Source organism: Tursiops truncatus, chromosome 13 (genome assembly GCF_011762595.2).
Source record: "Tursiops truncatus isolate mTurTru1 chromosome 13, mTurTru1.mat.Y, whole genome shotgun sequence".
NCBI lineage: Eukaryota > Metazoa > Chordata > Mammalia > Artiodactyla > Delphinidae > Tursiops > Tursiops truncatus.
The window spans coordinates 76,568,658-76,586,585 of NC_047046.1; the positions used below are offsets into that span (position 1 = coordinate 76,568,658).

Sequence of the window (17,928 nt, forward strand, 5' to 3'; positions counted from 1 at the left end):
TATTATAATGGATTTATAAAAGTCTATCAGAATTTATTAGACACACCTTGATATTTGACTGCATATTTTCCCTAGGACTAGCTAAGCTCATCAGATACTTTCATGGCTTAAAGAACAACAACATTAAAAACAAAGGCAAAGAGAAAGTAAACGACCATCTCCAGTTTTTCATTTCTACGGTTATAACCTTCTTTCAGGATCAAACACTGGCTGAGTGATGAATCAAGGCCAGCCAAGGTGCATGAGTGTCCGCTATACCATGACTGTCAAATCTTTATGTTAGTATGGATTTCTCCTTGAGGTCTAACACTGTATAGCAAACTGCTTCTTGGAAATTGTCCAGATGCCTGCAGGCATTTCAAACTCAACATCTCTCAAAGGAAAGACATTTCCCATTCTGTATCCCCTGCTCCCTACACAGCCCCCAGCTACTTTGCCTCCTGTGATTCCAGTCTCACTGAACAGTACCATCGTCCACTCCGTCTCCAAACCAGAAACCTAGAAGTCATCCTAAGCTTCCCTTTTCTTGCCTCCTACCTCCAGCCACTCCTGTCTTCCTGTTTGTCCTATGATGTCTCTCAGTCTGCCTTCATCTCCCCGTACCCATGGCTAAAGATCTAGTTCAAGTTCCTGTCATCACTCTCGGAAAAGGGCTATTTCCTAGTTCCGGTTTGTCCTCTATTCTGCCAGACTGTTGCCAAAACCAGTCAGGAAAATCTAATCGAGTCTCACCCCTGCTCAGAGTTTTCCAGTAGCCAACCACTAACTACGCAATGAAATACTCCCTTTTATGTCGTAAAGAGAATCCTCAGGGTCTAATAACACAGTCCTCTGTTAAGATTTGTGCTACAGCAACACCACACTACCCAGTCAATGAAGAAATCAGTGACAGTGTGATTTGGTGGCTAATGAACTTGCATGGCAATCCCTCCAATTGTCACATCACCATTAAAACTTTCTTTTTGGGGTCCTGAAGTTTTTACTGGGTTCACAAATCCTCAGAAAGAATGATTAACTGAATGTGTGAATGCATGTGGAAGGTGTTGGGAATAGTACAAAGACTTACTAGTTAATACATACTTATTTTTTTTTCCGGTACGCGGGCCTCTCACTGTTGTGGCCCCTCCCGTTGCGGAGCACAGGCTCCGGACGCGCAGGCTCAGCGGCCATGGCTCACGGGCCCAGCCGCTCCGCAGCATGTGGGATCTTCCCGGACCGGGGCACGAACCCATGTCCCCTGCATCGGCAGACGGACTCTCAACCGCTGCGCCACCAGGGAAACCCAATACATACATTTTTACTTATCTTGCTAAGGAGCCTCACGACACAGACATGGATCCTGTGTTTAGAATCTGGGGTGTGGCTAGAGGATGCTGCAGGGACCCTGGACTTCCTTCAGCAGGTAGCTTGGGGCCATTGCTGGGAGGAGCTCTGCTTGCGTAATTCTCACTGCCACAGATGGCTGGATAACCTTGGGTAAGTTATTTGACGTCAGTTTTTCCCAAGCAAAGTTAAAATAGCAACATTAACCTACCCCGACAGGCATGTTAATAAGCGCATTTTCCCCAAAAGTGCCATGTACGAATTTTCATTAGTCATAGGGCTACAATAATAGTTAATTTTCCCTAGTTCTCCTTGTTCTTTACTGCTCATTCAAGCAAAAGATGTTACTGAGGGGACTGAGGTGGTGGTGAGGGGAAGTTGCAAAATATGCTGATGTACTAAATAAGTTGCAGAGACAATATAAAACGCAATCCAGACTGCAGAAGACCTTCTGATTTCCATCCCAACTAATCAGTAGTGATTCTATTGCAAACTCTTATCTCTTCTCTCGAAGTCAGCTCCTCTGCCAAGGACAAATATAATCTAACCAGAATGGCAAAAATAATAACTAATGCATATAACCCCTGAAAATTTGTGAATAGTTTTCCCATGTGACATCTCACTTCATTAAGCTTCATGCTCACCTTGTTAAGAGGGTCTTTTAAAAAATCATTTCTAGGGGCTTCCCTGGTGGCGCAGTGGTTGAGAGTCCGCCTGCCGATGCAGGGTACGCGGGTTCGTGCCCCGGTCCGGGAAGATCCCACATGCCGCGGACGCCTGGGCCCGTGAGCTATGGCTGCTGAGCCTGCGCATCCGGAGTCTGTGCTCCGCAACGGGACAGGCCACAGCAGTGAGAGGCCCGCGTACTGCAAAAACAAAAAATCATTTCTATTTTACAGCTGAAAAACAGAAAACAAAGACAATGAAACTAAGAAATTTGTCCAAGATTAGAGACTAAGTTAACATCATGTTAGATTTTTTTTGTAGAGAAATCTTTTAATTGTTTGAAGGTGGGAAGAAAGTTACTATCAGTTTTAAAACAGAAAACAACCTTAGAAGAATGTGATTTAATATTATGGAAGGTGGCACTGAATTTACCTCTCCGTGCCATCTGTGTCTAATGTGGACACAGTTCACTATCTATCTCAACTCTATGAATTCCCCCAAACCTGCCGCAGTCTGACTCCCCTCCAGGCTAGGCCCAGAGTACACGAAGTCCAGTTCGGACACAGCCATTGTTTTGCCAGTAGCTGCAAGAGCAAGGAGAGGACAGCTCCCAGCAGGCGCTGGCCATGGTTCTAGTGAATAATTCATTGGGACTGCCACCAGCTGGGGAACATCCTTCTTCCACTGATTACTTGCTTTTATCCACCCATTTATCTTCATTAAAGACTTTGTTTCCTCTCAACAACTTGTCTCCAATTTTCCCATTTAAAGCTATTTCCCCCCCGGGCTTTGAGGTTTTAGATACACTTTTCCTTCCCATACCAACGCTAACCACAAATTCCCTGTGCAATGAAAGTTTAAATCCTAAACTTTCACTATTCAGACTTAACCAAATGTCACAATGTTCAGTATTGACTTCATTAGCATAGGGTACAGACTAATGGAAAATTAGCCCTCTGGTCAACTACTGTGACCCTTCACTTAGAGACTTTTTCTGTGTGAAGATAACTATGGGTCTTCCCTTGCCAAGGACAAGTTTCAATTTCCAGAGCTCACTTTCTAAACAAGTCAATTAAAAGTAATCTGGCAAGCGGATGTTAGATTTCTCACATTCCAAAATTATTAAAAAATACATACTCAGTAGTCAATGTAAGTTTTATTTTCCTTCCCTCTGCATTTCAGTGATATTGAGTGGAAAATAATACAGGTTGTTTAGTTTTGTGTGGTTAATTTTAAAAATATGCTCATGGTTATTATGATTCTAGTGCCCTGATCTTTTTGTTATGCACTGAATTCTAATCTTACGGTTTTACTAATAATATGATTAGTGGAAAAATTACCACCTGATAATTTCTGAGCTCATTCTTTCTAATCTTTTTCAGATAATGGGTACCATGTTGCCAGTATTCAACCAACTATGAGTTTTGAAAAATCATTGTAAGTCAATTAAGTTTCTTGACTAATTTCCTTAATAGCCCAGGGCATTCGTCATTCAAACCTACTGCTTAATATATGTCATGTTTCCCAAGCATTTTCTCACTTATTCTTTGTAAATAGCAATTTTTACAAAGTCTTCATTAGTTCCTAATTGTTGAAATTTATCTTCTTCATTACACCTGCTAAAGACAGATTTTAAAATGAGTTAATTTTCCCTGCTACTTTAGAGTTATTATATCTTATATCCTTTGTTTATTACAGGATTTAAATTATTCCAGTATATTTTGCCTTTGGCTTTGGAAACAGCTGAAAAATCCTTTGTGTGTATTTAGCATAATCCATAATAACTAAAATCTGGGCATTTTGAGAATAAAGATTTTTTTCTTCATTAAAAGTTATGTAGTAACATTACATCTACATCCTGCTAAATAAAGCATTAAACAGGTTTAGCGACTGAAGCTTATAACCCACTCAGCTTTTGTTTTAGACATATTTTACTATGAAGCAAACCAAGGTGGTTTACCCCAGTATCTACACTAGAAGTCTTTCTCTCCACTCACCTCAGAAAATTTGGTCGTAAATAATTACATTTTAATTCTTTAAAGGTTACTCAGGCAAGTTTTTGTCTGGATGGAAAGTTTCTAGTCTTTCATATTTTAACTTTTTTCATCTATAACTTTTATCTCCATTTCAATATTTGCAACCAAAATGCATTTAAATACGGAAAAATTGTAAATATTTTGAATTTAATAGATATCTGCAAAATTGTGCTTTTATTTTCTCTTCTCTTATAGTTGCACACTGAAGGGGTCGGGGGTCTGAATACGTAAGTCTACCTTTCATATCTGAAGTAATAGTTTGCAGAATCCCAATAAGTGCAGGTGTAATTAATAAGGTTTTATAATAGTGCTAAAAAATGACGTCAAAGTTCAAAAACAGAAAACTAACACAATTGCAAAACGCAGAGAATCCTTTTCCCATGTTAATTTCTACCTCTCATCAGCTAAGACTTAGGAGTCTGGGGCCACTCTCCATCCTGCTAACCTTCCAGCTTCCAATTTCAAGTCTAGGCTGATTGCTCTGCATCACTGGACAAGACTCCCTCCCTCTTGGGGTCCCAGCTTCAGTCCCCTTTTGGCTGCAAGTTAAATGTGGGTCTCACCCAGTGCTTTTGCCAGAACACCCAGGTCCGCCCGGATTTCTATGTGCATTAGCGCTTTCCAGCACCAGCCTGCCCTCTCTGCCCATCCTGCCTCTTCCCCACTCCCCCTGCCACCAATCCCCAAGTCCTTTTCCCTCGTGTTATGCACCCCCCAGCCCGGCTGCCAGGCGCGGGCTCCAGCATTTCCATCTGGAGCAGCAGATTCTGCTTCCCTCACAGCTACTCTCAGAATTGACAGTTTCACTAAAAACAAACAAACAAAAAGCCCCACACTCAAAACAAAACAAACAAATACAACACTTACTACTTTCCTTCACAGAGTACAAGGCGAGACAGATGGGCCGGGTCTCACGCTTCTTTCCTGCGTTTTGGACCATCGTGTTTTCTTCTTCCCAGGGGGTGCACATCAATGTGTTCAATTAGCTACAGAGGGAGCCTGTGACGCCCTTATGCCTTCTCTGTCATTCACTCAGCACTGCTCAAGGATCAACGCTTGGATGTTATATAAACACACCCCTTCTCCTTTTCCAGCTACTACATCACCTCTGACCCCACCCCCTTCAAATCCCGGTTCTTTAGGTTGGCACAGTCCCAAGGACACTTTCAGTCACAGAGTCCTGAGGCACATGGGACATTCAGCGTGAGGTCATCTAGATTGAGGGTGTCTGTCCCCCCAGGTGTCACCTGTTGGTCTACCCTTGCCATTCTGCCACTTCTGTGGAGAGCTGAAGCCACCGCGTGGAGGCTGGCCAGACCTTCTAACAGATTTCCTTGCAAACTCTCTGCCTCCTTCCTTAATTTCCTGTGTCTGTGTCCAGCTCTGCGGTGTTTTCTTTTCATTCTCCTCACCCTTTTCAGTGCATTGCGGTCCTTCAGGATTGCATGGTCTATGATGGTCTGACACTGATGGCTGGTTACTGCCTGGCTTTCAGGTTCTCATTCTCAAATGGTTTCCAAACTGTGGAATGAGAAATCCTGGGTGAAATGTTACAGTCATTTATGTCATATCAGAAGCATTTCATCTGGGATCTCAGAAGTCTCTGGTGCACAGGAGGTGGCTCTCATTGCCCTCATTCTAGGGCCTTATTCTCATCAAGGTTGACTGCTGGTAGGACTTGGTCCTTTGAGTCCAAGTGCTTCTCATACAGAATCAGAGCAATTCATGGTGAGGCCAGTCCTTCCTTGACAGTGGGGAAGGGCTGTGTGGTCTGTGGAAGTTTGAATACCTGTTTGATGGTAAACAGCATGCCTAGGGTGGCATACAGGGATGTTTTCTGGATTGCTATTTATACCTTAGAGTGGTTGTCAGATGTGTTATTTCCATAGATACCACCAGGTGGGAAGCGGGTTAGGGACTCTCAGGCACAGACTGGATGTTAATGTTGTTCTAAAATAGGGAAGCACTATTGTGACGAAGCATGAAGTCGCATAAGATGCAGAGGACTCTAGTTTCTGATGGAAACTAGTTTACAATGTAGTAGAGAGCTGACTCTTCATAGAAAATATATCCTGCTCTGGTTAAATAAAGGCTTGCTCTCTCCCTCCCCCCACCCCCGTATTGTTATCTCTGGACACAGTATGTTGCTCATGGCCAGACTCTATATAGTCCAGTCCCCCTGGTAGTTCGGGCATGCCTCGAGGAATGGCTCTGTGTGTACATCAAGCCTCTAGAATGCTTTGGCTTTGGAAGGTCATGCCCGTGTTGGCATGCTGTGACAATAGGTGAACATCACACTGTGGAAGAAGGACCATTCTCACCCTCTGGTATCTAGAGAACCTGTTTCTAGGCTGGAAATGGTAGTGAGTTCTTCAGTCACTATAGCCCCCAAACTACCAGGTCGGCAGTGGCTATCACTGAAGAGCACATGACCTTCTGGCATTGAGCATGCTTTTAATTCTTTTTCCTTGGAGGGACACCTGTCAAACTGACCCTTTGGATTTGAAGGAACCCAGGTAAGTGCTTGTTGTCTAGGAAAGAAAGGAAGACACTGCCACAAAGTGGGAATTGGAGTTCAGAAAAAATTTAATCAGAGTAGTAAACAGGTGGGTACTTTATGGTATTGCTCAAGACATAGCAGTAACTAAATCACTAAAATAACTTTATCCCTCACATTTTTCTTCTTGTGTGGTGCTAGGCAAAGAAACCACATTATGTTATGAACCAAATTATGTTATGAAATAACCCATGAGGTTCCTATTTCAATGTTTTGTGCTAGCAAGTTCACGTAACTTCACACTGAATCTGCCTTACCAAAATCTTTATTAATGCAGATGATCGAATGAAATTGTACCAGTTGCTTTTCTTTTACTCACTAATAACAGAATTCAGAAACTGGCAAAAAGGAAAACTTATAGAATCAACCACTGCTAGACTTAGGCTCTTGACCGATTTCATCAGAGTTCAGTTTTTCTCCATTACTGGGCTCTGCCTTCTACTGCATAGCCTTTACTCTCTGATTTCACGTGGTGGCCCCCAACATTTCTGGGCTCATGAATGTTCAGAATTAAAGTCAGCAGATGCAAGAGCATAATTCTTTTCCATTAGTAAGAAAAAGCCTTATGAAGCTGATAGACCAGGACTGGATCACACAGCCATGCCTATGTTCCTCAATATGGATGGGTGAGTCCTCTGCTCCGATGGGTCAGACAGGAGTCACTCGCCCACCCTAGCATTGAAGATGGATTGGAAATGGAGGAGGTGCGGTTTCCCATAGAAAGTTCAGAGTACTGTAGAGATGATTTCCACCCATTACTCTGCTGTTTAGACCGGGCACATTGGACAATGGTGTAAAGAAAAGTGAGAGCCACTAAGAAACAGATTCATCCCTTTCCAGCCCTTCCCTGTCAATCTCTGCCTTTATCACTCAGGCATGATTAGACAGAAGCTTACCTTTTTTATTCTCTATTCCTGCAGCACATCGGTGTGATAGGGAAGATCCAGGAAAAATCATCTTACAAATGTGCCCAAATGAAAAACCAAAAACCATAAAACTAACTGTAGCGGGGGAGAGTAAGAAGGTGAAGTGAAAATCAGGAATTGGGGCAGCAGCCTTGGAGGCCCGTGGCTGGCAGGGACGGTCCCAGCGCTGTTTGCTATGCCCCCGGCTGGGCGCGAGGGAGGCTTTGGACAACTTGTCTTCACACAGCACATCTGTCTGCCTGAGGGCCCTGCATCCCGGGGAAGCAGCTTCTACAGGCCCCTCTTACCCTGCTCACGCACAGGAGCGTGGCTGCAATGCCAGGGAAGCAAGATGAGCTTGTTGCCTCTGGAGGAGCCCTGTCGTTGTGGCTTTTATCCCCTGTGAGGCAGCCTTGACGGAGCAATCTATTTGACTGTTCATTTGAAATTGAGATGCAGTCATGAGCAGACGTCTCTCACGTGTAGGTGACCGGGGGGAGCAGATGGACCCTCGGAAACAGAAATTCATTTTTCGTGTGATTGTCTTTAGCGATTAAGCAGGAAGGAAACACCAGAGAAAACCATGAGGGTAGAACGAGGCTGGGGGCGACCTTCAAGATGGCTGAAGAGTAAGACGCGGAGATCACCTTCCTCCCAACAGATACACCAGAAATACATCTACACGTGGAACAACTCCTACAGAACACCTACTGGACGCTGGCAGAAGACCTCAGACCTCCCAAAAGGCAAGAAATCCCCCACGTACCTGGGTAGGGCAAAAGAAAAAATAAAAAACAGAGACAAAAGGATAGGGACGGGACCTGCACCAGTGGGAGGGAGCTGTGAAGGAGGAAAGGTCTCCACACACTAGGAGCCCTTTCACGGGCGGAGACTGCGGGTGGCGGAGGGGGGAGCTTCGGGGCCGCGGAGGAGAGCGCAGCCACAGGGGTGCGGAGGGCAAAGCGGAGAGATTCCCGCACAGAGGATCGGGGCCGACCAGCACTCACCAGCCCGAGAGGCTTGTCTGCTCACCCGCCGGGGCGGGCGGGGCTGGGAGCTGAGGCTCGGGCTTCGGTCGGAGCGCAGGGAGAGGACTGGGGTTGGCGGCATGAACACAGCCTGCAGGGGGTTAGTGCACCACGGCTAGCCGGGAGGGAGTCCGGGGAAAAGTCTGGAGCTGCCGAAGAGGCAAGAGACTTTTTCTTACCTCTTTGTTTCCTGGTGCACGAGGAGAGGGGATTAAGAGCGCTGCTTAAAGGAGCTCCAGAGACGGGCGTGAGCCGCGGCTAAAAGCGCGGACCCCAGAGACGGGAATGGGAAGCTAAGGCTGCTGCTGCCGCCGCCAAGAAGCCTGTGTGCGAGCACAGGTCACTCTCCACACCCCCCTTCCGGGGAGGCTGTGCAGCCCGCCACTGCCAGGGTCCCGGGATCCAGGGATAACTCCCCCGGAAGAACGCACGGCGCGCCTCAGGCTGGTGCAACGTCACGCCGGCCTCTGCCGCCGCAGGCCCGCCCCGCCCTCCGTGCCCCTCCCTCCGTGCCCCTCCCTCCCTCCGGCCTGAGTGAGCCAGAGCCCCCGAATCAGCGGCTCCTTTAACCCCGTCCTCTCTGAGCGGAAAAACAGACGCCCTCCGGCGACCTACACGCAGAGGCGGGGCCAAATCCAAAGCTGAGCACCTGTGAGCTGTGAGAACAAAGAAGAGAAAGGGAAATCTCTCCCAGCAGCCTCAGGAGCAGCGGATTAAAGCTCCACAATCAACTTGATGTACCTGCATCTGTGGAATACCTGAATACACAAGGAATCATCCCAAATTGAGGCAGTGGACTTTGGGAGCAGCTGTAGATGTGGGGTTTCCTTTCTGCATCTAATTTGTTTCTGGTTTTATGTTTATCTTAGTTTAGTACTTAGAGTTTATTATCATTGGTAGATTTGTTTATTGACTTGGTTGCTCTCTTCCTTTTTTAAAAAATATATATATATATTTCTTTTTTCTCTTTTTGTGAGTGTGTATGTGTACTTCTGTGTGCGATTTTGTCTGTATAGGTTTGCTTTTACCATTTGTCCTAGGGTTCTGTCTGTCCTTTTTTTTTTAACTATAGTTTTTAGCACTTGTTATCATTGGTGGATTTGTTTATTGGTTTGGGTGCTCTCTTCTTTCTTTTACTACTTTTTTAATTTTAATAACTATCCATTTTATTTTATTCTATTTTCTTTTATCTTTCTTTCTTTCTTTTTTTCTCCCTTTTCTTCTGAGCTGTGTGGCTGACAAGCTCTTGATGCTCCAGCTCGGTGTCAGGCCTGAGCCTCTGAGGTGGGAGACCCGAGTTCAGGACATTGGTCCACCAGAGACCTCCCAGCTCCATGTAATATCAATCTGCAAGAGCTCTCCCAGAGATCTCCATCTCAACACTGAGACCCAGCTCCACTCGATGAAGAGCAAGTTCCAGTGCTGGACACCTTATGCCAAACAACTAGAAAGACAGGAACACAACCCCACCCATTAGCAGAGAGGCTGCCTAAAATCATAATAAGTCCACAGACACCCCAAAACACACCACCAGACACGGTCCTGCACACCAGAAAGACAAGATACAGCCTCAACCACCAGGATACGGGTACCAGTCCCCTCCACCAGGAAGCCGACAAAACCCACTGAACCAACCTTAGCCAATGGGGGCAGACACCAAAAACAACGGGAACTACAAACCTGCGGCCTGTGGAAAGCAGATCCTAAACACAGTAAGTTAAGCAAAATGAGAAGACAGAGAAATACACAGCAGATGAAGGAACAAAGCAAAAACCCACCAGACCAAACAAATGAAGAGGAAATAGGCAGTCTACCTGAAAAAGAATTCAGAGTAATGATAGTAAAGATGATCCAAAATCTTGGAAATAGAATGCAGAAAATACAAGAAAGGTTTAGCAAAAACCTAGAAGAACCAAAGAGCAAACAAACAATGATGAGCAACACAATAAATGAAATAAAAAATTCTCTAGAAGGAATCAATAGCAGAATAACTGAGGCAGAAGAACAGATAAGTGACCTGGAAGATAAAATAGTGGAAATAATTACAGCAGAGCAGAATAAAGAAAAAAGAATGAAAAGAATTGAGGACAGTCTCAGAGACATCTGGGACTACATTAAGCACACCAACATTTGAATTATAGCGGTCCCAGAAGAGAAAAAGAAAGGGTCTGAGAAAATATTTGAAGAGATTATATTTGAAAACTTCCCTAATATGGGAAAGAAAATAGTCAATCAAGTCCAGGAAGTGCAGAGTCTCAAACAGGATAAATCCAAGGAGAAACACACCAAGACACATATTAATCAAACTATCAAAAATTAAATACAAAGAAAAAATATTAAGGGAAAAGCAACAAATAGCATACAAAGGAATCCCCATAAGATTAACAGCTGAACTTTCAGCAGAAACACTGCAAGCCAGAAGGGTGGGGCAGGACATATTTAAAGTGATGAAAAGGAAATATCTACAACCAAGATTACTCTACCCAGCAAGGGTCTCAGTCAGATTCGATGGAGAAATTAAAACCTTTACAGACAAGCAAAAGCTAAGAGAATTCAGCATCACCAAACCATCTTTACAACAAATGCTAAAGGAAGTTCTCTAGGCAGGAAACACAAGAGAAGGAACAGACCTACATAACAAACCCAAAACAATTAAGAAAATGGAAATAGGAACATATACATGGAAATTAAATGTAAATGGATTAAATGCTCCAACCAAAAGACATAGACTGGCTGAATGGATACAAAAACAAGACCCATATATATGCTGTCTACAAGAGACCCACTTCAGACCTAGGGACACATACAGACTGCAAGTGAGGGGATGGAAAAAGATATTCCATGCAAATGAAAATTAAAAGAAAGCTGGAGTAGCAACTCTCATATCAGAAAAAATAGACTTTAAAATAAAGACTATTACAAGAGACAAAGAAGGACACTACATAATGATCAAGGGATCAATCCAAGAAGAAGATATAACAATTGTAAATATTTATGCATCCAGCATAGGAGCACCTCAATACATAAGGCAAATGCTAACTGCCATAAAAGGGGAAAGCAACAGTAACACAATAATAGAAGGGGATTTTAACACCCCACTTTCACCAATAGACAGATCATCCAAAAGGAAAATAAATAGAAACACAAGCTTTAAATGATACACTAAACAAGATGAACTTAACTGATATTTATAGGACATTCCATCCAAAAACAACAGAATACACTTTCTTCTTAAGTGCTCATGGAGCATTCTCCAGGATAGATCATATCAAGGGTCACAAATCAAGCTTTGGTAAATTTAAGAAAATTGAAATTGTATCAAGTATCTTTTCTGACCACAACTCTATGAGACTAGACAGAAATTACAGGAAGAAATCTGTAAAAAATACAAACACATGGAAACTAAACAATACACTACTAAATAACCAAGAGATTATTGAAGAAATCAAAGAGGAAATTAAAAAATACCTAGAAACAAATGACAATGAAAACACTGTGACAAAAAACCTATGGGATGCATCAAATGCAGTTCTAAGAGGGAAGTTTATAGTAGTACAGCCCTACCTCAAGAAACAAGAAAAATCTCAAATAAAAAAACCTAACCTTATACCTAAAGCAATTAGAGAAATAAGAACAAACCCCCCCCAAAGTTAGCAGAAGGAAAGAAATCATAAAGATCAGATCAGAAATAAATGAAAAAGAAATGAAGGAAACAATAGCAAAGATCAATAAAACTAAAAGCTGGTTCTTTGAGAAGATGAACAAAATTGATAAACCATTAGGCAGACTCACCAAGAAAATAAAGGAGAAGACTCAAATCAATAGAATTAGAAATGAAAAAGGAGAAGTAACAACTGACACTGCAGAAATACAAAGGATCATGAGGGATTATTACAAGAAACTCTATGCCAATAAAATGTACAGCCTGGAAGAAATGGACAAATTCTTAGAAAAGCACAACTTTCTGAGACTGAACCAAGAAGAAATAGAAAAAATAAACAGACTAATCAAAAGCACTGAAATTGAAATTGTGATTAAAAATCTTCCAACAAACCAAAGCCCAGGACCAGATGGCTTCACAGGCGAATTCTATCAAACATTTAGAGAAGAGCTAACACCTATCCTTCTCAGACTCTTCCAAAATATAGCAGAGCACTCCCAAAATATAGCACTCTCAAACTCATTCTACAAAGCCACCATCACCCTGATACCAAAACCAGGCAAAGATGTCACAAAAAAAAAAAAAACTACAGGCCAATATCTCTGATGAACATAGATGCGAAAATCCTCAACAAAATATTAGCAAACAGAATCCAACAGCACATTAAAAGTGTCATACACCATGATCAAGTGGGGTTTATCCCAGGAATGCAAGGATTCTTCAATATATGCAAATCAATCAATGTGATAAACCATATTAACACATTGAAAGAGAAAAACCATATGATCATCTCAATAGATGCAGAAAAAGCTTTTAACAAAATTCAACACCCATTTATGATAAAAACCATGAAGAAAGTAGGCATAGAGGGAACTTACCTCAACATAACAAATGTCATATATGACAAATCCACAGCCAACATCCTCCTTAATGGTGAAAAACTGAAACTATTTCCACTAAGATCAGGAACAAGACAAGGTGGCCCACTCTCACCACTATTATTCAACATAGTTTTGGATGTTTTAGCCACAGCACTCAGAGAAGAAAAAGAAATAAAAGGAATCCAAATCGGAAAAGTAGAAGTAAAGCTGTCACTGTTTGCAGATGACATGATACTATGTATAGAGAATGCTAAAGACGCTACCAGAAAACTACTAGAGCTAATCAATGAATTTGGTAAAGTAGCAGGATACAAAATTAATGCACAGAAACTCTTGCATTCCTATACACTAATGATGAAAAATCTGAAAGTGAAATGAAGGAAACACTCCCATTTACCATTGCAACAAAAAGAATAAAATACCGAGGAATAAACCTAACTAAGGAGACAAAAGACTTGTATGCAGAAAAGTATAAGACACTGATGAAAGAAATTAAAGATGATACAAACAGATGGAGGGATATACCATGCTCTTGGATTAGAAAAATAAACACTGTGAAAATGACTGTACTACCCAAAGCAATCTACAGATTCAACGCAATCCCTATCAAAATACCAATGGCATTTGTCACAGAACTAGAACAAAAAATTTCACAATTTTTATGGAAACACAGAAGACCCTGAATAACCAAAGCAATCTTGAGAAAGCAAAACGGAGCTGGAGGAATCAGTCTCCCTGACTTTGGACTATACTACAAAGCTACAGTAATCAAGACAGTATGGTACTGGCACAAAAACAGAAATATAGATCCATGGGACAGGATAGAAAGCCCAGAGATAAACTCACGCACATGTGGTCACCTTATCTTTGATAAAGGAGGCAAGAATATACAATGGAGAAAAGACAGCCTCTTCAATAAGTGATGCTGGAACAACTAGACAGCTACATGTAAAATAATGAAATTTGAACACTCCCTAACACCATACACAAAAATAGACTCAAAATGGATTAAAGATCTAAATGTAAGGCCAGACACTATCAAACTCTTAGAGGAAAACATAGGCAGAACACTCTATGACATAAATCACAGCAAGATCCTTTTTGACCCACCTCCTAGAGAAATGGAAATAAAAACAAAAATAAACAAATGGGACCTAATGAAACTTAAAAGCTTTTGCACAGCAAAGGAAACCATGAACAAGACAAAAAGACAGCCCTCAGAATGGGAGAAATTATTTGCCAACGAAGCAACTGACAAAGGATTAATCTCTAAAATACACAAGCTGCTCATGCAGCTCAATATCAAAACCACAAGCAACCCAATCCAAAAATGGGCAGAAGACCTAAGTAGACATTTCTCCAAAGAAGATATACAGATTGCCGACAAACACGTGAAAGGATGCTCAACATCACTAATCATTAGAGAAATGCAAATCAAAAGTACAATGAGGTATCACCTCACACGGTCAGAATGGCCAACCTCAAAGAATCTACAAACAAGAGATGCTGGAGAGGGTGTGGAGAAAAGGGAACCCTCTTGCACTGTCAGTGGGAACGTAAATTGATACAGCCACTATGGAGAACAATATGGAGGTTCCTTAAAAAACTAACAATGGAACTACCATATGATCTAGCAATCCCACTACTGTGCATATACCCTGAGAAAACCATAATTCAAAGAGTCATGTACCACAATGTTCATTGCAGCTCTGTTTACAATAGCCAGGACATGGAAGCAGCCTAAGTGTCCATCGACAGATGAATGGATAAAGATGTGGCACATATATACAATGGAATATTACTCAGCCATAAAAAGAAATGAAATTGAATTATTTGTAGTGAGGTGGATGGACCTAGAGACTGTCACACAGAGTGAAGTAAGTCAGAAAGAGAGAAACAAATACCATATGCTAACACATATATATGGGATCTAAAAAAAAAAAAAGGTTCTGAAGAACCTAGTGGCAGGACAGGAATAAAGATGCAGATGTAGAGAATGGACTTGAGGACACGGGGTGGGGGGGGGGGGAGGGTAACCTGGGATGAAGTGAGAGAGTGGCATGGATATATATACACTACCAAATGTAAAAAGGATAGCTGTTGGGGAACAGCTGCATGGCACAGGGAGATCACCTCGGTGCTTTGCGACCACCTAGGGGGTGGGATAGGGAGGGTGGGAGGGAGACGCAAGAGGGGGAGGGGATATGGGGATATATGTATACGTATAGCTGATTCACTTTGTTATACAGCAGAAGCTAACACACCATTGTAAAGCAATTATACTCCAATAAAGATGTTAAAACAAAAAAAGAATGAGGCTGAACTCTTTGTCTCATGCACCCCGTATGCAGGCTGGAGAAGCTGGGTGCCTGGGGCTGCTTTGCCTGCTGACTTGTCCGAAGCCGTGTGAGGACAGGAGGACACGGCCAGCCTGGGTACTCTGTGGACTGCAGGGAAGAGCACAGACCTCATGAATAGACAGCCAATGTTGACTTGCTCTATGACCTTGAATAAAACCTGTATCCTCTGAGGTTTTATTTATTATATTAAATTATAATATATATATTTAAGATTTGACTAAGTGATTGCTGAAGTGCCTACTGGCTCTGAAATCTTATGAGTCTTTCAGCTGAATCTCAACGTTCTCTTTCTCATTATCATCACTGTCATGTCCTGGGCACTGTACTCAACTTTTACAGCCATGATCCCATTTTATCCTCACTTCAGGCTTACCAAGTCTACGTTGGTGCCATCACCTCACAGATGAGGACACTGTCTCCCAGAAAAGTGACATGACTTGGTCTAGGTGACTTAACCATGAAGAGGCAGAACTAGGAAACAGAGCCGAGATTGCTTTGATTCCAAAGTCCATGGTGCCTACCTAGAGGAAGACAATATCTCTGCCAATGATGCATTAACTTATGACATTTTAAAATTCACGCATTAATTTATGACAATCCTTTAGCCAAATCTATCTAAAATCAAATACAGATCGTTATATTTTTGAACCAGGGATGAGTGGCTCCCTTTACAATGCTTATTAAAAGTGATACTGTGCAGGGCCCTGTGGGGCTCCTGGGCTCAAAAACCTTCCTGTGTCCCCCATTCCTTGATTACAGGAAATAGGCTTCATTCAGCTTCCATGACCCTCCCTGAGTTCCAAGGAGCAGGTTCAAACAGTCGCTAATTAGGGAGGGGAGGGGATGTGGAGACCAGGGAGGAACAGTCAAAAGAAACAACAGGACAGCCTTGCGGCAGGGTCCAGGTTCCCCCTCATGGGATACACATAACAATATCTTTGAGCTGTTTTGCAGTATCTTTTGCAGATACTGAAACCCCAACCAGGTGGGAGAAGTTAACTGACTGCTGCCCACCAGCACGTAGACCCAGACTGGCTGAAACCAGAAGGTTGATGATGCTGACTCCCTATTACCTCACCACCAACCAATCAGAACAATGTCCATGAGCTGACCACGCCCTGCTCCTTGAACAGTCTAAGATGCCTCACTACCCCCTCCAGGTCGGGACACACAGTTTTGAGGGCACTAGCCCGCTGTGGCCCCCTTTGCCCGGCAAAGCAATAAAGCTATTCTTTTCTACTTCACCCAAGACTCTGTCTCTGAGATTTAATTCGGTGTTGGGGTACAGAGTCCGGATTCGGCTTCATTAGCTTATCTTAAAGATGAGAATAAAGATACTATTTGTACTGTAATATGATAAGTTAACTTAGCTGAAGTAAGAAATGTGTGGACACTAGCTGACACACTGTTGGTATGAAACAACTTACAGTTCTTTTCTCCCTTGATTAAACGAGGTTAAGACCGTAAGAAAGAAGCCATCACTTGGATATTGCTGCGCTGAGCAATGTCAATTGGGTTTCTAATAATCTTTTATTAGGGTTTGTGAATGAAAAGCCGAAGTCAAGGAATAAGTTCAGTCTGAAATCAAATATGGCCTAGACGTGGCTCTCAAATCAATGGCACAGAATCTTCTAAGAGATTATATTTATTCACTGAAAGCCCGAAGGGCACAACGAGAATGTGCGGGAGGAAACCAGAGATGTCAGCGCCATAAAAGAAACAACTTTCTAACAATTTAAGCTGCTCAAAGAATGAACAAAGGGCTTCAGAAGACAGTGCGTCTTCTGTCATCCTAAGTCTTTAGATGGCACGGGGAGAAGAAGGTCCTTTGTTAGGTGGGGTTGCACCTGAAGACCTTTATAAACTCAGTGCTAAGACTCTGTGCCTCAGAGACGCTATGAATCTGCTAAGATTTAATGGCTATTGTGGAGAGCCAAACACCTCAGGCTGCATTTTTAATTCACTTACTCATTCATTTAAGGTTTTTTTTTTTTTTTTTTTTTTTTTTTTTAGTGCATCTGTGAACCAAGCCCTGGTCTAAGCATCAGGGATATAAGATGAGTAAGATTTCTTCCCTTCAGTGAGCTAAAGTATAAAAAGGGAGAGACACATGTAAAATAGAAAATGTAATAATGCTTCACTGATGCTATATTAGAAGACAGTATAAGGTATAGCGAAATATAAAAATGGAGGTAATCAGTGCTTTCTGTTTTGGGTTTAATAACTTATTTTCTTTGTTAGTTTGGCCTGATCTTTGATTTTGAACATTCTGATTCAGTCTCTAGCTTTTTCTGTACCAGTTCTCCATATTTGCTCTGTAAATTGCAGTCAAAGGGAAAAGATACTCTTCAACACCACTTCAAATAGAAATCGACTTCCTGCTGGTAAGTCTACCTGGAGATACAACTCGAGATTTAGCAGTGCAAGTTGTGGTTGGAATGATGAGAAAGGGTGAGTTTAGCCTGGGACAGGAGGTAAAAGGAGAAACAGAACCAAACAACAGTAAACAAT

General features: G+C 42.4%; 1 long non-coding RNA gene across 1 annotated transcript; it reads left to right on the forward strand.

Moving 5' to 3' along the window:
• Window positions 1-2,266: 2,266 nt before the first annotated feature.
• LOC141276224 (uncharacterized) lies at window positions 2,267-15,203 on the forward strand. The gene is made up of 3 exons (XR_012325468.1): window positions 2,267-3,426; window positions 4,221-4,252; window positions 7,503-15,203. It is a non-coding gene; the product is annotated as an uncharacterized lncRNA (long non-coding RNA).
• The last annotated feature ends 2,725 nt before the right edge of the window (window positions 15,204-17,928 follow it).